Source organism: Oryx dammah, unplaced genomic scaffold, assembly GCF_014754425.2.
Source record: "Oryx dammah isolate SB20612 unplaced genomic scaffold, SCBI_Odam_1.1 HiC_scaffold_5, whole genome shotgun sequence".
NCBI classification, from domain to species: Eukaryota; Metazoa; Chordata; class Mammalia; order Artiodactyla; family Bovidae; genus Oryx; species Oryx dammah.
Window position 1 is genome coordinate 104,167,188 of NW_024070189.1, and position 23,953 is coordinate 104,191,140.

The 23,953-nt window shown below is 49.3% G+C and overlaps 1 pseudogene; it reads right to left on the reverse strand.

The window, feature by feature from the left end:
* Window positions 1-23,206: 23,206 nt before the first annotated feature.
* On the reverse strand, window positions 23,207-23,622 carry LOC120864337 (annotated as a pseudogene).
* Window positions 23,623-23,953: the final 331 nt, after the last annotated feature.

Here is a 23,953-nt window from a genome sequence, read left to right on the forward strand (position 1 = left end):
CTGCAGGCAGATTCTTTAGCAACTGAGCTACAGGGAAGCCCTACGTGTGCATGTATGTATGTACATGTGTGTGCAAGAGTTGGGTGTGTGTGTGCCTGTGAATGAATGTACACATAAGTGTGTACATGGGTTTGGGTGTGGGGTAAATGTGCATATGAAGGGGCTGGGGTGTGACTGTGTGCACAAGTGTGTGTGAGAGAGTCTGGGTGGGTTGGGAGCCTGGCCCAGGCTGCCCTGTGCCAGGACAAGGAGTTCTGCCTCCCAGTAGCTGAGGTCAGCCGTGCCCCATTCTGTCATCGGGCAGCACCTCCCTGAGAAGATGTGCACAGCCCTGGGCAGGGATAGATCTGGAGCTGTCTACTCCAAAATTTCCCCTCTACCACCCACAGCACACTCGTCGCAACATCTGAGTTAGGAAATGTGAGTATTCTCAGCCAGGGCAGTAAAGGGAATGGTGCTCGTTCGGGTGGTGTGCCCAAGACGCCTAGCAGCCACCAGTCTCAGCTGCACGTGGTGTCCCTAGGGAGATGGAACCCATGCCTGGGCAGAAGTGCTCCCGTCTAAGGGGCTGGACTTTGGTTTCCACGTGTGTGGCCAACTCTTGCTCCTCGCCCACTCCAGACCCAGCATATGCTGCGTGTGCTCTGGGTGAGCTCTGGCTTCTCAGCCAGGTGTGTGGTCCTTCCGTCTGACTGCTGAAGCCTTCCTTTTGGTGACAGCCAGGTTGTGCTGGCGCTAGTAAGCATCATTCTCTTTTTCATCCTCTGTGATTCCCCGTGCAACGGTTAACTAGTGCCGTCTCAGCACAGGGTGCAACAGCGAGTGCTTGGACTGCGTCACTGCAGCCAAGGGAACCGCCAGTGTGAGTCCCAGGTTGCAGCGTCCTGTCCCTGTGAAAGATCAGCAATCTATGCCCTATCCACCAGGCACTAGACAGTGCTCCTTTCACCACGTTTGGGGCCACCCTATGACCTTTTTACTCTTCTCCCAGTCTTCTGCTTCAATCAAAGACCCTGCACCTTTCACACACCTGGGAGAAGCTTCCCAGCGTGTGGGACTTTGACATGTATCCTGGGACCTGAGGGACCCTAGTGAATGCACCGTCCACATAGTCCCCCTGGAGGGGCACAGTGGTAAAGAAATGATTAGCCAGAATGACTTCACAGAATTCAAACCTCCCACCTGTGTTTCTCAAGCAAGGCACACCCTCTGTGGGGCATGCTAGTTTCCTGCCCTCTCCCAGCTCCACCCCAGCTGCTTCCTGCCTCCAAGGGGGAGGGACTGTGTCCTCATCAGAGCACGCCAAGGGTTAGCTAGGAAGGGCGTGGGGTGTGCATGCTACGGGGCTCCCTTCGGCCCATCTGCGGCTGGCTTCGAGAGGCCCAAGGCCCCATGTGATACCAGGAGTCCTTTTCTTAACACACCACCCAGGGAAACTTGGGGCGAGCGGTGAAAGACTGAGGAGGCTGGGTCAGATGTGGAGTTTCTCCTGGAAGGACAGGAGCTGTGGCACCCCAGGTTTTCTGCAGGCCAGCAAGAGTCCATCTTCCTCAGTCCATAGAGTGAACTGGCCACAGGCGGCCCAGGGCCTCGCCGTGCTGAGAGTCTAAAACATACAGTCTTACCGGAGAAGGAGCATGGGGCCGACGGCCTCTGAGTCCACCCTCTGTATCATCCTATCCTCCCATCCCCCGAGGCGGCTGCCACTCTGAGCTGCTCAGGCCGGTTGAGAAGCAGGGATGGGAGAAGGGAAGGTCCAATGAGGCCGCTACACTGTGTCAGCCAGGCCCAGGCACCGGTCGAGATGGTGACCGCTACAGGTGGGCCTCCACCCAGCTCCTCACTTCAAGGGGCAGCAGGACATTCACACCCTCGTCCCTCAGACCCCGTCCTCCCCGAGTGCTGTCAGCCCCTCTCCAGGTCCTCGCTGCAGCCCGTGCAGTGCTTTCTCACAGCCAAAGCAAGGCTTTGGGCCAGGTTTCCGCTGAGGAAAGGGAGGCTGCTGCCCACCCTCCTTTCCTAAGCCTGGCTCATCTTCTCTTTGAGTGACGGACGACACTGCAAGAGCTGAAGGAGAGGCCGTGGAGCAGGGTTGAGGGGGCAGAAAGGCACCCGGTCTAACCCCCACCCTTGGCAGTGCTGAGGCTCCGCAGAGGTGGAGCGAACCTTCCCAAGGCGGCCCAGGGCCTCGCCGTGCTGAGAGCCAAACACACAGTCTTACTCGAGAAGGAGCATGGGCCCGACGGCCTCTGAGTCCACCCTCTGGGCACCGTCCAGTCCACCGTCCCGCCCAGGGCAGGCGCTGCTCCCAGCCCTGGTCCTGTGTCTTCAGGCCTTCACTGCAAGGGGCCAAATAAGTTTCAAAAAGGGAAACCAGCACTAAAAGGTAGGAAAATTCACAAATACAGAACCTGCAAATAATGAGGGGCCACTATAACCAGATAACGTACCAGTCAACAAATTAATGGTTTGTGTTTACTTTCTCTCAGAAAGGATCATGCTGGCTTAAAGTAAAAAACATGTATATGGAACGCTTAAAACTGGAAAAAAGCTTAGGAAACTCTGTCTTGTGGAGAAGGAAACAAACCAGGAAACTGGGTGAAGTCACCTCAGGAGGCTGGGCCAAGGCCAAGTGGGCCTGTAAATACCCACTTTTGTCATATCTCTGGATGGACGTGGGCGAGCTGAAGAGTTTATGGGAGAAATGTTTTTTTTTTTCCTCCACCTGCCACCTTCCACGCAGAGCTGTCTGGAGTCTTCCTTTAAGGTGCTAACTGCGTGCTGCTTTTCTGGAGCTCTCTTGGTTCTTCCGTGACCCACAAACATTGGAACTAAATGTGTGCATGGATTAGGGATGGTTCCATGGTCCTTGCAAGTGTTGGGTGCTTCTTGCTGACTTTTGTTATTTATAATTAAAAATACAAGCAGCTGTGTGGAGCTTTGCAACACAACTTTTCCTTTCCTGGAGCTTCTGGATCAGTGTTTTGATATTGCAAGGCAAACTTAAAACGTTGAATTTACTGTAAAACCAACAAAATAAATTGTAGCTGAGACTGGCCCTAAAACAGCCTCTTCCTTGACTACCTCTGTGAAAGTCACAGTTTAAACATATGATGGTAAGTGCATCATTAGATTTATTTGAAATCAAGCTTGAAATCCATAACTTCCTCTCTGGGATTGTTCCTCCGTTGCAATTTTTATCTTATTTATGAGCTGACTATTAAACACTAATTCCCGAAGAACCATCTGCAGTAGTAACCGTGCAGACACATTCTCACCAGGTACCCTGCAGGGTGGGAGTCTGCACACCTCCTCTCCAAAACTGATGTTTGCTTTTTAGTACACCTTGGAGCGATATTCTCAAAACCTATGTTAGCAGATATTCTTTGTGAAAGGAAAGAAGAGGGGAAATTTATGCTGGAAAAATAGTTTTCTTCCCTAGTTACTTTTTTATCTTTATAAGGAAATGGAGGTTATTTTCAGACAAAACTCTGACTTGTAGACACAGCTAGAGTGTGTGAGTCTAGAAACCCGTGCTCCAAAAGCCATCAGAAGAACCTTCTGGCCATGCGTGCCCTGGGGAGCAATGGCCACTGTGGGCTGCTGGCCAGCTTCCTGTCTTCCTATGATGTCAGGAACATTTGTAATGTTGTGCAATGTTTCTGTGTATTCAAGCTTTGGTCACACGAACTTTCTTTCCTTGGAACTGGGCCCAGAAGGAGGAGGCTGTGTCTCAGTTACCTTTGGTGGCCACTCTATGGAAGCAAGCCTTCCATCACACGGCTCCTGGAGCATGTGCTAACTCACTTAGATCAGTGTGGGAGAGTTGCTCGGGGACTTCATCTCCAGCAACTCAGATGTAATTACACAGTTATTTCTTCACATGTGCGTTTGTGTGCGCACACAGAGGCATACATACACAGAGGCACACGTGTGCAGGCAGACTCAGGCACGGGATGCTCATGGAGACACACACATGGAGAGACCTGCAGACACACACAGAAACGTGCAGACGCACACAGACACACGGAGGCCTGCAGGCACACGCAGGCAGGCACGCACACAGCACATACTCCGCGGACCTTGTTGTTTAGTTTTGGGGCAGCTTGTAAAGGATGCATAAAATATCTCACAAACTAATAAGTTACAAGAAAGAACATTTGGGAAAAGTATAATGGCATCAGATTGGAGGTAGGAACAAGTTAACAGAAAGCATCACTCCCCGTGTGCCTGGGTGAGGCCTCCTGTGTGATTATCCTGCATGTCACAGATGAGACGCAGCATGCCCAGTCACCTGTCCTGGCATCTTTAGATGGTGTCTCCATGTGGAGTACAGGCCCCTCCATCAGGAACCACCCCACCCCCACCCCAAGCCCTGCTGGAGCATGGCACCAAGCAGTGCCTGGCACATGTCGGAGTCGCTTGGTGAGAGAACAGGATTCCTTCCCGAGGGCTCTGTGGGTGCACTTTGCTCCCATAGCCTGTGTCTGGTGTCTCTCGTGCCCCAGATGAATACGGAGGCTTTGGTGTTAACAAAGGCCATTGGTGGAGCATTGTGGGCTGTTCTCTTGGGCCCAGATATGGTTTGGAGATCAGAGAGGGTATTTTAAGGAGGGATGCGGGGGAGCTCATGTTAGGACACCCCCTGTGTTGCCATCTCTGCCCTTTTTGTTCAGAGCAATGATTGGTAGCCAAGAGACCTGTTCCAGCTGGGCAGCCCTGTGCCAGGCATTTTCTTCCCTCTCTAGGCCTTCCCAGCCTGGCCATCTGGTCAGTAAGGGCCAGCTACTTCTTGGACCCTTTAAGTGAGCTTGTTTTCCTGGTCAGGCCAGCCTCCACGCTCACACAGGAGGAACAGAGACCACAGGTAGGACCTCGGACCAGAACAGGTACAAGTTCTCAACTGGCAGAGGCCATCTGACAGCCTGGAAAAGTTATCGTGGAAGAGAAGAAAAACTAAGGTAGCTGCCTACCTAGTGAACAGGCTTCTCATGGGGCAGGTGCCTGATGAGGAGCCTGCCAGGGTCTCTGGAGCAATTATCCTGAGACTCCCCTGTTTGTTTAAATCCTTATCTGTCCCCACCCAACAACTGCAGCATAAAACCCATAGGATCTGAGACTTTCTCCAAAATTATTGATATTATTGATGACTGAGTTGGAGGCTCCATCTCAGGTGCACGTAGGGTCTCATTGGCAGCCTGAGTGAGGAGGAGCAGCCCAGGTGAGGTGGAACAGGAGGTGAGACAGAGACCCCAGAAGAGAAGGCCCAAGGCCTGCGCATGTGTGTTTCACTCTCTGAGCAACAGCGCGCTGAGCTGTCACGGCTGTAGCCCCCCAGGGGCAGTATGGAGGTGCTCAGCTGTCACTTTGATGTGTCCATCCAAAGCTCATCAAACACTCAGTTTCCTTTAGTTAGGACAAGAGCAGATCCTGTGACTCTTTCCCAGCCTCTCCAGTGGCCCCCGCTGAGTTTAACTGAGCTGATTATGGCCTCTGTTACCACTACATACTTGACTCTGCTGCAGGAGAGTAGACGCAACCAGTGACAATATGGAAACAAAGGGGTGTGGTTCTTCCAATAAAATTTCATTTATAAAACAGGTGGCAGCCAGACGTGGTCCATGAGCCATAGTTCATCAAGCCCTGTCCTAGATCATCTCATCATTTTACACATACACCCTTAGATCATCCTGAAACAAACACCCTTCCCACATCCTCACAGTCCTCTCCACTTACACCTTCTCTAGCCTCCCAACCGCCACCCGGGAACCTCCCCCTCTAGACGTGCTCCTATCCCTGTCATTCATGGATACCTAAGATCTACTGTGAGGTGCTTGGAGGTTCCCCTCATGACACCTACCTGTGATGTCTTTAGAAGGGACTGAGCAACAGGATCCAGGATAGGCTCGCTCTTGCACAGAGGTGCACACTCACAGTTGGGCTCTCTGCAGTGAGGAAGGGGAGGCCTGGGGGCTCCTGACCTGCATGGGACTCTGGGTGCTGACCACGGGCTGCATCCCTGGATGCCCGTGAACTGCTGACAAACTGCTGGGATGTGACAGAGCTTGCAGGGGTTTGCAGAGGGGCCTTGGCTCAGGAAGACATGCTGGAACTTCCCTAGTCAGAGACAGCAGGGGAGGCCAGGCCCAGGGACTGGGAAGTCACCTTGAATCCCAGTTCCTCTTGGCAGAATCCAGACTCAGGTCCCCAGATACTGGAGGGGCACCCGGTGGGCTCTGTGGGGGCAGAGCAGCAGCAGTGGAACCTCAGGGTCTGAACTGTAGTCTGGAGGAAAGAGGGAAGGGCCCAAGTCCCGCCTGTTCCTCTTGCCTCCTCTGACCCGGGTGATGGATCCAGAAACGTAATTTGGAAAAATCCTCATGACATCACTGGAACTAGACAGGCCTGCTGCTCCCAGGAAGGGTGGAGTTGCCCTCTTGTCCCCTGGGGTGGGCCAGGACCTTTGGGGCCACCAGAGATGACTCACAGGAGGGCCAAAGGCCCACAGCCAGGCCCAGCCTTGAGTTCTGCTGCTTCCTAGGTAATTGTGTCTGGGTTCTGCAGTTGGGTGGGGGGGGTTCATTTGTTTAGGTAACCCCTGGGTTGGGTGGGGCTGACATACGCATCACCTCCTTTAACTTGCCCCCTCCTGCTGTTGGAGGGGTTCCTATGCCCCAGGCTGATTACACTCTCTCTGGGTAGAAATGGGGCTCCTGAATGAATGAGAGGGTGGTGCATGAAAGAGAACCAACTGTACCAGAAGGAAAGTGAAAAGTGAAAGTGTTAATTGCTCAGTTCTGTCTGACTCTTTGCAGTCCCATGGACTGTAGCCCACTGGGCTTCTCTGTCCATGGAATTCTTCAGGCAAGAATACTGGAGTGGGTTGCCATTCCCTTCTCCAGGGAATCATCCCGACCCAGGGATCGAACCTAGGTCTCCTGCATTGGAGGCAGATTCTTCAGCAACTGAGCCACCAGCTGGAGAGAGGCTCAAGTTTGCTCCAAGCAGTCAGGAGCTGGGATCTCCCAGGTACCCCCAGCATCTCATCCTTTGGACCAGTGGGTCTTGCAGCCCCAACTTGGCCACCATGTCCCACCCAGGCCCTGCCCCACTCTTGCCTGGGTTCCACACACCAAGGATGCTAAACTCATCAGCCCCTCTTGGCCCTGCCCCACCTAACCAGAGACCCCTCCCAGGCAGGGGCCCTATCTCTCTCTGCCAGCAGTTCCTGGCCCCCTGCTCCTACCCTTTCCTGCTATAGAAGCTTGGCCAAGACCCCAGCCTACCTGAACAGCTCCTTCTCTCAGAGCTTAGTTCAGACTGTTCCTCCGTGTAACCCCCCGGCCCACTGGACCCCAGAGTCTCATCCCTCAGAAGGCCTGAAAGGAGGTGGGCTGCTGTCTAGGGTCTCACTCAATGCTGCTGCCTCTGGCTCTGTATCATTTCTTGAAAGTCTTGGAAAGTCCCGAATGGTAAGATATTCAAAGTGTCTGATTTCACATATCCTCAACAGACTTCAAGAACAGGAGTGGCAGGACCTCTTCTTGCTTCTCTGGTGTAAGCCTGTCTTAGCATCCAAAGTGGGCTGCTTGAGGGCAGTCGTGGTTTTCTGGATACCCTTCACTCAGAGAGTCAGTTGAAAGAGGAGGCTGAGCAGCAGCACCCAGCACAGCAGCAGGGGCTTCTGGGTCACGAAGGAAAGGGCTTCAGGGATGTAGCGAAGATGGCGGAGGAGGGAGTGACGCCCCTCCAGTCCCTGAGGCTCAGCCCTTCAGAGTCTAGGGCTCAGACCGCACCCTTCCCCCACTTCACATGGGTTTCAAGGTATAAATACAGATTCCTGGGCCCCACAGCAGGCCAGGGCCAGAACTCTATGGGTCCCAGAGATCTGAATGTGCAGCCTATTGATTCTGAGGCCTGTGACATGGGAACCTCCTTCTCCAGAAGCAAAAGAACCTAGCTGCTAAGACCCATCCCCTGAACAAAGACCAACAGAAGTATTCCTTGTTCCATATGACCCGCACAGCCAGGGAGTGGTCGCCCGTCATGGCAGTGTGCCGTGGCCATGGGCTTCAGGACTGGGGTCAGGGTAGAGTGGGCTAGAGGACTCACTTGCAGTAGGGGGTGGAGGGTGTGGCCTGGGGCTTCGGGGTGCAGGGAGGAGCCAAGGGAGATTGCTGGGAAGGCCACAAAGGGGCCAGGGTCCTGGGAGGGGAGGGCGCTTCAGAGTGCTGGCCAGTGTGGACACCTCTGAGCTCCCCTGAGGGTTGGCCCACAGGCGCTAAGACAGATAGCACTGAACTTCTGTGGGCCAGCTCGCCTGCCTGGGGTGGGAGGTGGCCCCTGGAAGGCCCAGATGGGCCTGACGCTGGGTACAGGGGCCAAGGGCTTCCAAGGCCTGGGCCCCACCCTCAGGCAGCAGTCTGGTGTCCACTGGAAGAAGCCAACACTAAGGGAAAGCTGTGCTGACATGCCGCCCTCTCCATTCTGCCCCCTGGCTATCTACCCTACCCTAGGCAGTTGTGGCCTGGCCCTGTCTGACTCTTCTCCAGCTCCTCGCCTGTGGGGTCTGGGGTGCAGAGGTGTTGGTGAGGCCAAGGTGCTCAGGGAGAGGTCCCACCCCTTCTGGGACTCCGGTCCATGCTGAGTGGGCTGTCAGCAGTTTTTCTGAGGGGACCACTGCTGGTCCCCTCGCTCCTGCAGGACAGTTTCTGTTCTTCTCCGGTGTTCTCTCTCTGTGTACCCTGTCTTGGTCACCCCCAACTACCCCACATGCCCTTACACTTTTTATTGAGGTGTCCAGTTCAGTTCAGTCACTCAGTCGTGTCCAACTCTGCGACCCTATTGACTGCAGCACGCCAGGCCTCCCTGTCCACCACCATCTCCCGGAGTTCACTCAAACTCATGTCCATCGAGTCGGTGATGCCATCCAGCCATCTCATCCTCTGTGGTCCCCTTCTCCTCCTGCCTTCTCTCTTTCCCAGCATCAGGGTCTTTTCCAGTGAGTTAGTTATTTGCATCAGGTGGCCAAAGTCTTGGAGTTTCAGCTTCAGCATCAGACCTCCCAGTGAACACCCAGGACTGATCTCCCTTAGGATGGACTGGTTGGATCTCCTTGCAGTCCATTTTGTATAAAATGAAAGTAACTGTTTTTAGGTAACTGTTTCAAGTTCAGTAGTATTTGGTGCATTCACAATCTTGTGAAGTCCCATCTTTATCTAGTTCCAGAACGTTTTGTTACCCCCAAATAAAACACCAATAAGCAGTTTCTCCCTCTTCCTTTCCCCCTGGTCTCTGGCAGCCACCAACTTGCTTTCTGTCTTTGCGGATTGGCCTCCTCTGGACATTTCGTATAAATGGAATCAAATAATATGTGGCCTTTTGCACCTGGTGTCTTTCATTTAGTACAATGTTCTTGAGATTCATCCGTGTTATGGCATATGTCAGTATTTTATTCCTTGTGTGTGTTTGTGTGTGTGTGTGTGTGTGTGTCTCTGTGTTAGTTGCTCAGTTGTTTCTGATTCTTTGCAACCCCATACACTGTAGCCTGCCAGGCTCCTCTGAAATTTTCCAAGCAAGACTGCTGGAGTGGATTGCCATTCCCTTCTCCAGGGGACCTGCCTTACCCAGGGATTGAACCTGGGTCTCCTGCATTTCAGGCTGCTTCTTTACCATCTGAGCCATCAGGGAAGTCCTTTTATGGCTGAATGATATTCCATGGTATGTTTTATCCATTGGTGGATGTTAGCCTGTTTTCACTTTTGGCTATTCTGAACAGTGCTGTTGTGAACACATGTGTATATGTATTTGCTCAGGTCCCTGCTTTCAGTCCTAAGACTCCATCACCTAGGAGTGAAACTGCTAGATCATATGGTTATTCTCTATTTAACATTTAGAGAAACTGCCATGCTGCTTTCCACGGTGGATGCACCACTTTACCTTTTCACTAGCAGTTACACAGACTCCAGTTCCTACGCATCTTGCTGACACTTGTTACTTTCCTCCTTTTTTTGTGTCTCAGCAGGTGTAAAGTAGTATTTTGTCATGGTTTTAATTTGTATGACCCTAACCCTGCTTATTTAACTTATATGCAGAGTACATCATGAGAAACGGTGGGCTGGAAGAAGCACAAGCTGGAATCAAGATTGCCCGGAGAAATATCAATAACCTCAGATATGCAGATGACGCCATCCTTATGGCAGAAAGTGAAGAGGAACTAAAAAGCTTCTTAAAGGCTTCAGTTCAGTTCAGTCCCCAGTCGTGTCCGACTCTTTGCGACCCCATGAATCGCAGCACGCCAGGCCTCCCTGTCCATCACCACCTCCCGGAGTTCACTCAGACTCATGTCCATTGAGTCCGTGATACCATCCAGCCATCTCATCCTCGGCTGTCCCCTTCTCCTCCTGCCCCCAATCCCTCCCAGCATCAGAGTCTTTTCCAATGAGTCAACTCTTCTCATGAGGTGGCCAAAGTACTGGAGTTTCAGCTTTAGCATCATTCCTTCCAAAGAAATCCCAGGGTTGATCTCCTTCAGAATGGACTGGTTGGATCTCCTTGCAGTCCAAGGGAGTCTCAAGAGTCTTCTCCAACACCACAGTTCAAAAGCATCAATTCTTTGCTGCTCAGCCTTCTTCCCAGTCCAACTCTCACATCCATACATGACCACAGGAAAAACCATAGCCTTGACTAGACGGACCTTAGTCGGCAAAGTAATATATCTGCTTTTGAATATACTATCTAGGTTGGTCATAACTTTTCTTCCAAGGAGTAAGCGTCTTTTAATTTCATGGCTGCAGTCACCATCTGCAGTGATTTTGGAGCCCCCCAAAATTAAGTCTGACACTGTTTCTACTGTTTCCCCATCTATTTTCCATGAAGTGATGGGACCGGATGCCATGATCTTCATTTTCTGAATGTTGACCTTTAAGCCAACTTTTTCGCTCTCCTCTTTCACTTTCATCAAGAGGCTTTTTAGTTCCTCTTCACTTTCTGACATAAGGGTGGTGTTATCTGCATATCTGAGGTTATTGATATTTCTCCTGGCAATCTTGATTCCAGCTTGTGTTGCTTCCAGTACAGCATTTCTCATGATGTACTCTGCATATAAGTTAAATAAGCAGGGTGACAGTATACAGCCTTGACGTACTCCTTTTCCTATTTGGAACCAGTCTGTTATTCCATGTCCAGTTCAAACTGTTGCTTCCTGACCTGCATACAGATTTCTCAAGAGGCAGGTCAGGTGGTCTGGTATTCCCATCTCTTTCAGAATTTTCCACGGTTTATTGTGATCCACACAGTCAAAGGCTTTGGCATAGTCAATAAAGCAGAAATGGATGTTTTTCTGGAACTCTCTTGCTTTTTCCATGATCCAGTGAATGTTGGCAATTTGATCTCTGGTTCCTCTGCCTTTTCTAAATCCAGCTTGAACATCAGGGAGTTCATGGTTCACGTATTGCTGAAGCCTGGCTTGGAGAATTTTGAGCATTACTTTACTAGCATGTGAGATGAGTGCAATTGTGCGGTAGTTTGAGCATACTTTGGCATTGCCTTTCTTTGGAATTGGAATGAAAATTGACCTTTTCCAGTCCTGTGGCCACTGCTGAGTTTTCCAAATTTGCTGGCATATTGAGTGCAGCACTTTCACAGCATCATCTTTCAGGATTTGAAACAGCTCAACCGGAATTCCAACACCTCCACTAGCTTTGTTCGTAGTGATGCTTTCTAAGGCCCACTTGACTTCACATTTCAAGATGTCTGGCTCTAGATTAGTGATCACATCATCATGATTATCTGGGTCGTGAAGATATTTTTTATACAGTTCTTCTGTGTATTCTTGCCACCTCTTCTTAATATCTTCTGCTTCTGTTAGGTCCATACCATTTCTGTCCTTTATGGAGCCCATCTTTGCATGAAATGTTCCCTTGGTATCTCTAATTTTCTTAAAGAATCTCTGGTCTTTCCCATTCTGTTGTTTTCCTCTATTTCTTTGCATTGATCGTGGAGGAAGGCTTTCTTATCTCTTCTTACTATTCTTTGGAACTCTGCATTCAGATGCGTATATCTTTCCTTTTCTCCTTTGCTTTTCACCTCTCTTCTTTTCACAGCTATTTGTAAGGCCTCCCCAGACAGCCATTTTGCTTTTCTGCATTTCTTTTCCATGGGGATGGTCTTAATCTCCATCCTGTACAATGTTATGAACCTCTGTCCATAGTTCATCAGGCACTCTGTCTATCAGATCTAGGCCCTTAAATCTATTTCTCACTTCCACTGTATAATCATAAGGGATTTGATTTAGGTCATACCTGAATGGTCTAGCGGTTTTCCCTAGTTTCTTCAATTTGAGTCTGAATTTGGTAATAAGAAGTTCATGATCTGAACCACAGTCCGTTCCTGGTCTTGTTTTGTTGACTGTATAGAGTTTCTCCATCTTTGGCTGCAAAGATATAATCAATCTGATTTCGGTGTTGACCATCTGGTGATGTCCATGTGTAGAGTCTTCTCTTGTGTTGTTGGAAGAGGGTGTTTGCTATAACCAGTGCATTTTCTTGGCAAAACTCTATTAGTCTTTGCCCTGCTTCATTCCTCATTCCAAGGCCAAATTTGCCTGTTACTCCGGTTTCTTGACTTCCTCCTTTTGCATTCCAGTCTCCTATAATGAAAAGGACATCTTTTTTGGGTGTTAGTTCTAAAAGGTCCTGTATGTCTTCATAAAACCGTTCAACTTCAGTGTCTTCAGTGTTACTGGTTGGGGCATAGACTTGGATAACTGTGATATTGAATGGTTTCCCTTGGAGATGAACAGAGATCTTTCTGTCGTTTTTGAGATTGCATCCAAGTACTGCATTTCGGACTCTTGTTGACCATGATGGCTACTCCATTTCTTCTGAGGGCTTCCTGCCCGCAGTAGTAGATATAATGGTCATCTGAGTTAAATTCACCCATTCCAGTCCATTTTAGTTCGCTGATTCCTAGAATGTCGACATTCACCCTTGCCATCACTTGTTTGACCACTTCCAATTTTCCTTGATTCATGGACCTGACATTCCAGGTTCCTATGCAATATTGCTCTTTACAGCATCGGACCTTGCTTCTATCACCAGTCACATCCACAACTGGGTATTGTTTTTGCTTTGGCTCCATCCCTTCATTCTTTCTGGAGTTATTTCTCCATTGATCTCCAGTAGCATATTGGGCACCTAATGACCTGGGGAGTTCCTCTTTTGGTAACTATCATTTTGCCTTTTCATACTGTTCATGGGGTTCTCAAGGCAAGAATACTGAAGTGGCTTGCCATTCACTTCTCCAGTGGACCACATTCTGTCATAACCCGTCCGTCTTGGGTTGCCCCGCAGGCATGGCTTGGTTTCATTGAGTTAGACAAGGCTGTGGTCCTAGTGTGATTAGATTGACTAGTTTTTTGTGAGTATGGTTTCAGTGTGTCTGCCCTCTGATGCCCTCTTGCAACACCTACCATCTTACTTGGGTTTCTCTTACCTTGGGCGTGGGGTATCTCTGCACGGCTGCTCCAGCAAAGCACAATCGCTGCCCCTTACCTTGGATGAGGGGTATCTCCTTACCGCCGCCCTTGCTGACCTTCAACATGGGATAGCTCCTCTAGGCCCTCCTGTGCCTGGTCAGCCACCGCTCCTCAGGTTGCTCCTCTGGGCCGCTGGCCTTGGCCTTGGGCGTGGGTGGCTCCGCCCAGCTGGCGCCCCTGGCCTCCGGCTCAGCGTGGCTCTTGAGGGTCACCACCCCTGGCCTCAGGTGCGAGGTGGCTTCTCCCGGCTGCCCCTGACCTCGGACGTGGGGTGTCTCCTCCTGGCCACCACTGACCTCGGACGCTGGGTAGCTCCTCCCGGCCGCCGCCCTCACCTCGGACGTGGGGTGTCTCCTCCCGGCCACCACTGACCTCGGACGGGGTAGCTCCTCTTAGCCGCTGCCCCTGACCTTGGACGCGGGGTGGCTCCTCCCGGCCGTTCCTGCGCCATCACAGCCTGGCACTGTGGGCCGCTGTCCCTGACTTCAGATGCGGGGTAGCTCTCGGCTGCGCTTAGTGCGCTGGCCCGCCGCTGCCGCCTGTGCTTAAAACCTTACCATTCAGAAAACTAAGATCATGGTATCTGGTCCTATCACTTCATGGCAAATAGATGGGGAAACAGTGGAGACAATGTCAGACTTTATTTTTGGGGGCTCCAAAATCACAGATGGTGATTGCAGCCATGAAATTAAAAGATGCTTACTTCTTGGAAGGAAAGTTATGACCCACCTAGATAGCATATTGAAAAGCAGAGATATTACCTTGCCAACAAAGGTCCATCTAGTCAAGGCTATGGTCTTTCCAGTGGTCATGTATGGATGTGAGAGTTGGACTGTGAAGAAAGCTGAGTACCAAAGAACTGATGCTTTTGAACTGCGTGTTGGAGAAGACTCTTGAGAGTCCCTTGGACTGCAAGGAGATCCAACCAGTCCATTCTGAAGGAGATCAACCCTGGGATTTCTTTGGAAGGACTGATGCTAAAGCTGAAACTCCAATACTTTGGCCACCTCATGCGAAGAGTTGACTCATTGGAAAAGACCCTGATGCTGGGAGGGATTGGGGGCAGGAGGAGAAGGGGACAACAGAGGATGAGATAGCTGGATGCATCACCGACTCGATGGATGTGAGTTTGGGTGAACTCTGGCAGTTGGTGTTGGACAGGGAGACCTGGCATGCTGCGATTCATGGGGTTGCAAAGAGTCAGACGCAACTGAGTGACTGAACTGAACTGAATGACTGATAATAATTAACTTCTTATCATGTGCTTGCTGACCATTTGTTATATCTTCTTTAAAGTGTCTGTTGACGTCTTTTGCCCATTTTTAACTGGGTTGTTTGTCCTTTTGTTGGTGAATTGAAAGATATCCTTTTAAATTCTGCATACAAGACTCTTTTCAGATATATGATTTGCAAAACTTTTCCCATTCTGCGCCTTGTGTTTGACTTTATTAATAATATCCTCTGATACACAAAAGTTTATTTTGATGAAATCTTATTTTTCTTTTATTACTTATATGTCATACCTAAGAATTCATTGCCAAATCCCAGATCATGAAGACGTATCCCTGTGTTTTCTCCTACGCGTTTTATAGCTTTACATCCATGATCCATTTTGGTTAACTGGGTGGGTGGTTAATTGAGATAGGGGTCCAACTCCATCATTTGTGTGTGGCCATCCAGTTGTTTCTGCATCATTTGTGGGTGAGATTCTTTTTTACCCTAAACGATCTTTGTATTTCTGGTGAAATCCATTGGCCATAGAGGCTTGGTGTGTCCCTGGACTCCCAGCTCTGTCCCGTTGGTCCTGTGTCCTTCCCTGTGCAATGATCTGCCTTGCGTTTGAACATGGCTGTTCCCTCAGCCTCACGAGGACTCCCATTCTTCCTGGGTATCTGGGTCCTGAGCTTCTGCTCAGCTTTACCTCTGATTCACTGTCCCTGCCTGGACCCCAGTCTTCTATCTGCAAGAAGAGGGGGTAGACTTGCTTCCGTCTAAGTCTATTCCAGCTGTGGCCTGAGGGTATCTGTGCTGGCTCTTCTCCACCACGGTTGCCTGCGTCCATCCGGAGTAGTGCCCCTCTATGAGGGCACTGAGTTCTTCTCCCCCTCCCCCTCTCCTCCTGCCTTCATGCAGCTGGCCCTTTCCTGAGCAGGGCTGGGCCTGGGTCCCTGCTCCATTTGCATGACCCAGAGCACAGGTCCAGCCACCCTCATCCATGACCATCTTGGTTGGAAGTGTGGCCCCATCAAAGCCCTGGGGCTATGGGGACACCCCAGCCCTGGGAATGCAGCACTTGTTGGTGAGCCTGTGTGTGCATACATAAAGGCTCAGTTCTGACACCCACACCCATGTGCTCAGCTCCCAGCCTGACCATTTCTGTGGTCTGACCCCGGCTTCTCACCCTGTAGTGGAGGGTGACCTAGTGCCATGAGGGGCTGAGCCCATCATTTCTACTCCCATCTGGGCCTGAGCCCCCGGGGAGATGGCAGTCAGGCTAAGTCACTATTGATTAAGCCAGGCAGGTATTTTCTGGGTAGAGTTATATGTCTGGAACACTCCTGTCCTCAAGAGGCATATGGGGACAGATAATCACTGCTATAGGGGCTCACATGAGAGGCTTGGCATTGCACAGTGGAAGCTCTTAGGAACTGGACCCTATGGGCTTACCACAAGCTGAGCAGATACAGGGGACAGGTAGGGTATGGGAGGCAACTGAAACTCAAAGTCCAGAGAAGGAAAGAGGATGGCTTGTATGGGAGAAGGTGGGCACAGCTGGTCTTGCCAGAGCACAAGTGAACCTGAATTCTTATCAGTTCTTGTGAGTGTCGTCACATGTGTGTAAGTGGGCCTGTGCATGTGCAAATGCATGCATATGTGTACAAGTGTGCATATTGGCAGGTGTTTGTGTGTGATCGCATGTGTGTGGGTGTGATGTATACATATGACTGCATGTGTGGAAGCATGCCAGCGTGTGTGCAGTGAATATGTGTTCATGCAGGGGAATGCATCCATGAAAATCCTCATGTGTGTATGCTGTGTATTGTGTGCACTTGACTGCATGTGTGCCATTGTGCCCACACACGCAAGTGTGTTAGTGTGGGTGAAGCTTGTGGGAGTGCAAGTGTGTGAGTGTGTTGTAAAAGTGCACATACAAGTGCATGTGTGTGCATATGCAAGTGTTCATTTATTCGCACATGTGTGAGTGCAAGGGTGTGAATATGTGTGCACAGTGCATACATACGAGCATGTGTGTGCATTCCCAAGTGCCTGCCGTGTGTCCAGTATGGACCAATGCTCTAGATGGTTGATAAAGGGTAGGGGCTCCAGCAAAACCCTCCAGGTGGACATCCTGCAACATCAGTGAGGCCTCCTGGGGTGTGGAGCAGAATCGCTATGGGTTTGTGCAGACAGACTCCTAGGAGTCAGGGGGTGGGGACCAGGGTCAGATGGAGGCCGAGAGCCATGGTCCAAACAGTAAGAAGCACCTGCCCAGAGCACAAGTGAAATGGGCAGATAGGTGGGTACCCGAGGGAAATGGTGATCCTTAGTTGAAAGTCAAGAGGTCTCAGGACTTGGGAGCTAGAGACCCTGCCCTGCCAGGTTCTGAGTAATCTGGAATCACAGAATGCAATGCCTGGGGTGGACCTGGGCCTGAAGAGTCCCACTCAAGGAGGGGTCCTGACTGGCTCCCGTTGTGCAGCACAGTGGGCCAGGGCCAAGCCCACCTCCTGAGTCCCTGGTGGTGTCAGCTAACGTTTGGGCCACTCCTTCAGCACAGCCTGGATGGCTCTTGTCTCCAGAGTCCTAAGCCCCACGACCTCCCAGGGTCACCAGTCACCCAGTCTGTGCTGCCTTAGGTCCTCCCCTACAGCTACGAGAGCCCTGATGCCTGAAGACGAAAGGTCCCAGGACCTAAAACAGTCTCCGCTCTCTCTTCCATGAGACCTAGTGCAACACTAGGAGGCTATGGGGTCAGAAAGCCCTGGGGTTGTGCCCCAGGAGGAGCAGCATGCCTGGCCACATGCAAGCTTCATTTCCTGTTGGAGAGAATGAATACTGATGATAGTTTCCCTTGTGGGCCTCAGAAGGAGGGATCGAGGCCTCTGCTCTCTTGGAGGGACATGCCAGTGTGAACCTCCCCACTACCAGGGCCAATCGAGGGGCTGAGAGCCGGGGTCAAGGCACTAACTGCCCCTTCATGGTGCCCCCAAGAAAAGCACACAAGGTACAACCCCCGTACCCACAGACAGTTCCCATGTGTGCAAAGCATGACCACAGTCCCTGCTGTGCACTATGGCATGTCCTGAGGACCAGCTTCCCTAGGGTCAGTTCTCTGTCCCTTTAACCTTCACCTGTACAATGCCAAAGAACCCCCACAGTGGTTTGGGAAAGACGTAGCAGCCTCCAGGCACGGGCGGCAGGGAGCTCTGCAGCAAGCAAGGACACTGGCTCCTGGTCATTCCAGTCTGGGTGTCCTGGACAAGAGAATGCCCCGTGGCTTGGCCAGGCTGGGGGCAGACACAGGCCAGGTGGGCAGAATGGGGAAAGAAGGCTGGGGCAGGTGGAGAGGTGGGGCTACAGCGAGTGTGTGCAGAGCTGAGTTATAACTCTATAGGCACAAGAAGGGTGGGCTTCCAGGGCTCCTGGGCAGCTTCTGCCCTTCCTTCTCACTGGGTGGGCCCTCTCAGAGTAAGGGGATGGATATATATCTCTCACAGCAGAGGACAGGGCGGTGTTTGGTTCCTAGAAGGGGGGCAAGCATCCTAGCCTCTCTTCAGGTCAGTTCAGTCGCTCAGTCGTGTTCGACTCTTGGCAACCCCATGAATCGCAGCACGCCAGGCCTCACTGTCCATCACTAACTCCTGGAATTCACTCAGACTCACATCCATCGAGTCAGTGATGCCATCCAGCCATCTCATCCTCTGTCGTCCCCTTCTCCTCCTGCCCCCAATCCCTCCCAGCATCAGAGTCTTTTCCAATGAGTCAACTCTTCTCATGAGGTGGCCAAAGTACTGGAGTTTCAGCTTCAGCATCATTCCTTCCAAAGAAATCCCAGGGCTGATCTCCTTCAGAATGGACTGGTTGGATCTCCTTGCAGTCCAAGGGACTCTCAAGAGTCTTCTCCAACACCACAGTTCAAAAGCATCAATTCTTCGGCGCTCAGCCTTCTTCACAGTCCAACTCTCGTATCCATACATGACCACAGGAAAAACCATAGCCTTGACTAGACGGACCTTAGTCGGCAAAGTAACGTCTCTGCTTTTGAATATGCTGTCTAGGTTGGTCATAACTTTCCTTCTAAGGAGTAAGCGTCTTTTAATTTCATGGCTGCAGTCACCATCTGCAGTGATTTTGGAGCCTCTCTTAGGGCTGTAAAAAAACTAATCAACAGAAACCTTAATTAAATAGTCAGGAGACCAGAAGGGGGAGCTCTTGTACCCTTCAATTCTTCTTTCCTGGCAAGGACTCAGCCAAGGAAAGATCATAGACACTGCTTACTATAGCCCTCCCAAGTCCTTTCCCCCTCTGTAAAAGTGTTCTCCTGTACTGGCCATACAGGGACTTGCATGACGTGGTTTCAGACCCCAAAATTCAATTCTCTGCTGATTCCAAGTAAACATATTTTTGCTGGAGAAATAACTGATGGTCAACATTTTGGTAGCCCACATTGGGGTAGAGAAGGCTCCAGAGCTGGGAAGCAAACAGGTGTAGGACCCCACTGTCACTCATGGCTTTTCTTACTGACCTTGGGGCTTGAAGATACATCTTTCTCTTGGATCCAAATTCATGCTCTCTTTGTATTTTGAAGCTCTCCAGTTTTCATTTGAGATCAGTTTAAAGTTTTATCCTTTCTGGTTAAGGTCTGTTCTGTACATGAGTACTCGTTTTTGGCATCATGTGCTAGCCTTCAACAAATTCCCTTTGGAACAGGGGTTGTTTCCCCTGGAACTGGCTAGTCTTCAACCCATTCCTTTGGGAATGGGGTGGGGATGGGTGGGGGGAGAGTGAGAGGCTAATTCATTGGAGCTGTGCCAGTTCAGCCTTCGGCCCATTCATTTGTGATAGGGGTTGGCCAGTGGGAACTGGGCTAAACCTTCAGCTTGCCTCCTTCAGGCAAAGCTGTTTCCTTAGAACTAGCTGGTATTAGGCCTGCAGGCCATTTGAGTTGCAAGCTGCCTGAGCTATCTGAACTGTTTAAACTGTTTGAACTGTAAGCTGTTAAAACTGTAGGCTGTTTGGCCATTTGAAAATCATTCTTCCATTCTAGAGAAGAAATCCTAATAAATGGGATGCTAGTTACCTATATATTTTGAGCTTGTCCCCCTGACACAGGGACTTGGGCTAATTTTATGTTTAAAAACCACAGTCCTTCCTTCACAATTCTAACTAAATGGACCAACCTAACCAAGAAAATTTAGAACATTAATAACCATTATGGGAAAATTTGAAATCCCCAAAATTAATTTTCTTAAAACCAAATTAGACTACCATAGCTCTAAAATTTTCCAAACTGAATGGAATGCCTATTTCGATTGGTACTTTGAGGCCATCCTCTCAATTCTCCTATCATAATTCTTTCACCAAATTTCCCTTTTCTCTGAAACTCTCTCCACTCCCCTTTCCTTTAAAGTTGTTAGAATCTGTTCCTTTAAAATTAAGCCTTCTGAGGACCCAGAGGCTAAATCCTTAATTTCTCGTATTCCCTAGACTAAAGCCTAACTGTGAATCATAGTTAAGGAATTTCCCAAAGTAACCAAAAATCCTCAGATATTTTCTGAGGAATTTAATGTAGTCATTCAAATTCACCAGCCTGGTTTCTCTGACTTACATTAGCTAATTCATGTGCTTGTCATTGAGCGTCAGATACAGCAATGGGTGAGAACTGCTAACTGGGGAAACCTTGAAAAGGCTCTAGTATTACAACCAGGAGCTCAGCCTGCTAACACTCACTAGGCAACTTCATCAAATAATTCCTAGGGCTTTTCCGAAGACTTTTGATTGGAATAAAAGTCAGGCTTGAACACCAATATCTGAAGAACATCTTCATGACTATTATAATTTACTTCAGATTATTTTTAAAGAAAATTCTGGTCTTCCTTCAGATGTTGATTCCACCAGGGTAGCTTTTAATTCTATGTTTATTAATGGATTGAATCAAAGTCTTTCTTTTCTAGTCAAATGAAGCAGGACAGAATGGGAAACTATGCCTATCCACCTTTAGCTAATCTGGAAAACAAACTTTATCACACTCTAAATGAGTCACCTAAAAGGAAGACAGCTTCCCAGCTGGTGCTAGTGGTAAAGAATCTGCCTGCCAATGCAGGAGCCTCAGGAGGACGCAGGTTTGATCCCTGGGTCAGGAAGATCCCCTGGAGGAGGAGATGGCAACCCACTCCAATATTCTTGCTGGGATAAGCCCATGGAGAGTTGTCCATTGGGTCGAAGAGCATCAGACATGACTGAAGTGATAGCACACACACACGATGTTGGAAAGAGATCGTTATAAATTTAAGGATTCAGGCTCCTGCAGACCTTTAACCAATCTTTCCAATGTCCCCTCCAGTTTTCAAGGACAAGATTGAAGGAACTACAGAGGCACTTCCTGACATATCCTCTTAATCAACTTGCAGAAATACGTCTTCAGATTAGGAATGTGTCTCTTCCAGTCCTAACTGTCAAGAGAACCACACTCTCAGTGCTCAACCTACTACAATAAAGCAAAACAGTTTAAAAAGAGGGGATCTCTAATGAACCACTACAGGTTCCTGTTAATGAACCTAGTCCTTTTTGCTTAAGCACCATGAAAGATCCACACCCTTTTCTCTTTAGTTTCTCTGCCCCTATCTACTTATTAGGCCAAGACTTTTTTTTTTTTTTTTTTTTTTTTTTACATTTTATTTTGCACTGGCGTATAGCCAATGTTGTGATAGTTCCAGGTGGACAGTAATAGGCTGAGACTTCTTAAAGAAGTATCGTGCTAGAATTTTCTCAAAAAAAGAGAGGAAATAATTCCAGAATTTGGCAGCAGTCATCAAAGTGGTCAATCAGGTAAATTAAATAACCTTCTGACACCTTTTATTTGCTGTCTCTGATGGCAGGGATGATTCTTTGTCAGTCAAACACTTGATAATTTATCCATATTGGATTAGGTACCATCTTCCTTTGGACAAAATGTCCAACTGACTTTGGAAAAATTCACGTGTGTCTCTCATCAAGATTCAAATATATCCTTCAAAACCTCTTCCCAGAATGTATGTATATAGCACTATGAAGTGAAGTGAAGTCGCTCAGTTGTGTCCGACTCTTTGCGACCCCATGGACTGTAGCCTACTGGGCTCCTCCATCCATGGGATTTTCCAGGCAAGAATACTGGAGTGGGTTGCCATTTCCTTCTCCAGGAGATCTTCCCAACCCAGGGATTGAACCCAGGTCTCCCGCATTGTAGGCAGACGGTTTACCATCTGAGCCATAAGAAGCCCTTAAAGGCATAAAGCCCATTATAGAAGCTTACAAAGTTCAGGGCCTTGTTATCTCCTGGACTAGCTCCTGTAACACTCCTGTTTTATCAGTGATGAAACCTAAAGGCCAAGGGTGGAGGTGTGTCCAAACCTCTGAGCAATAAACAACATTGTCATTGTTATCCCTTGACACCTGTTGTTCCTAACCCTCGTCCTAACATCCATTCCTAACGTCCATTCCCCCGGAAGCCCATTCTTTACTGTAATTGATTCGTGCTGCGCTTCAGTTCTTCCATACTTCAGTTGGTGAATGTGAACGTGAAGTCGCTCAGTCGTGTCTGACTCTTTGTGACCCCATGGACTGTAGCCCATCAGGCTCCTCCGCCCATGGGATTTTCCAGGCAAGAATACTGGAGTGGGTTGCCATTTCCTTCTCCAGGAGATCTTCCCGACCCAGGGATTGAACCCCGGTCTCCCGCATTGTAGGCAGACGCTTTACCGTCTGAGCCACCAGGGAAGTCCTCCAACTTCAGTTGGTAGAGCTAGCTGATACCTTTTGCCCTCACTTGGGAAGAAAATTACTTCACCTGAAACAGTAATGCCTCGGGGTTTCACTGGGAGTCTCACAAATCCTAAAGGCTGTATGACTTAGGTTCTCAAGAGGTTCTATTCAATTGCAATATGTGCGTGATTTGCATCTTTGCTCTCTTTCTCAAGCCTCCTCACAGGAAGACACTCTCTACTTGCTAAAACTTTTAGCCTTAAAGGGATATAAGATCACCAAAGAAAAATTGCAATTTGATCAAACCCAGGTTTGATATTAAGGGCCTCTGATATCAGAAGGGCTACACCTTGATCCAGAGAGGCTTCATGGTGTCCTAAGTTTCCCAAAACCCAACTGCAAGGTTTTCTGGGGTGTAGTCAGTTATTAGTGAAATTGGATTCCAAATGTCTGTTTTATGGCCAAACCTCTGTATTTTTTCTTTTAACTAAAGAATAATAACCCCTACCCGATTTTATGGGAAGAACTGAATAATATAACCTTTAAGGCCTTAAAAGAGAGTTTGATGAACCAACCTATTCTTGGGCATAGTAATTATCAGATTCCTTTTATTTTTTTTTTGTATGTGAAAAGAAAGGGAATGCCCTTAAGGTACTCACCCCAAAATAAAGGAACCATCATCAACCCACAGAGCTTTTTTTTTTTTTTAAACAAGAACCCAGTTTTTTAATTTCATCATTTCTTACATTTGAAGTACTCTTCCATGACATCCTTGGCCTGAGACTCTTTGCCATAGTCCTTAACCACCGCACAGCCACAGCCAACCACTGTACAGGGGTTTTTTCTCTCTGTCAGTTATACAGAGGCCTACACATTCCCTTACTTTCTTGTTGTCATCAACCTTAATCAGGTTGATTTGGTGCTCAGCACAAAGGGCCTCCACCAACTTGACATCACAGTTGGATGCAAGCACACACAGATGGGCTTGGCGCTTATCTAAGGCTTTGGCAGCTTCGCGGATTTCATGTGCTAGGCCATAGTGGATGAGGGCGGTCTTCAGGCATCTCTTGCAGAGCAGTATGAAGGTCCATGACATCTCCAGCAACAATGCCTTCCTTGGCCATGGCAGTAGTGATGGGTAGAGCTGAATCCTGAATGCACCGAAGCCTCCGGCCTCCGGGGAAAGAGCAACCCATAGAGTGTAACAGCCAGAAGCCAGACCTTGCCACTTGGGGATAACCCACTTTGCCTTAGTGCCATTACTGCCATTGCTTTTTTGATTAAGGGCACCGAGAAAAGCATTGTGGGATCTTCCTTAACCAATTTTGTACCTCAAACAGTCGAAGGCCTCCTGAATTTTCATCACACTTAACATTTCTCAGCCAGCTGCCTCCCATCCTGTGAAGCCCTCTTGCTGACTGCTCCGCTTGTACTGCTGTTATACAGGGATGACTT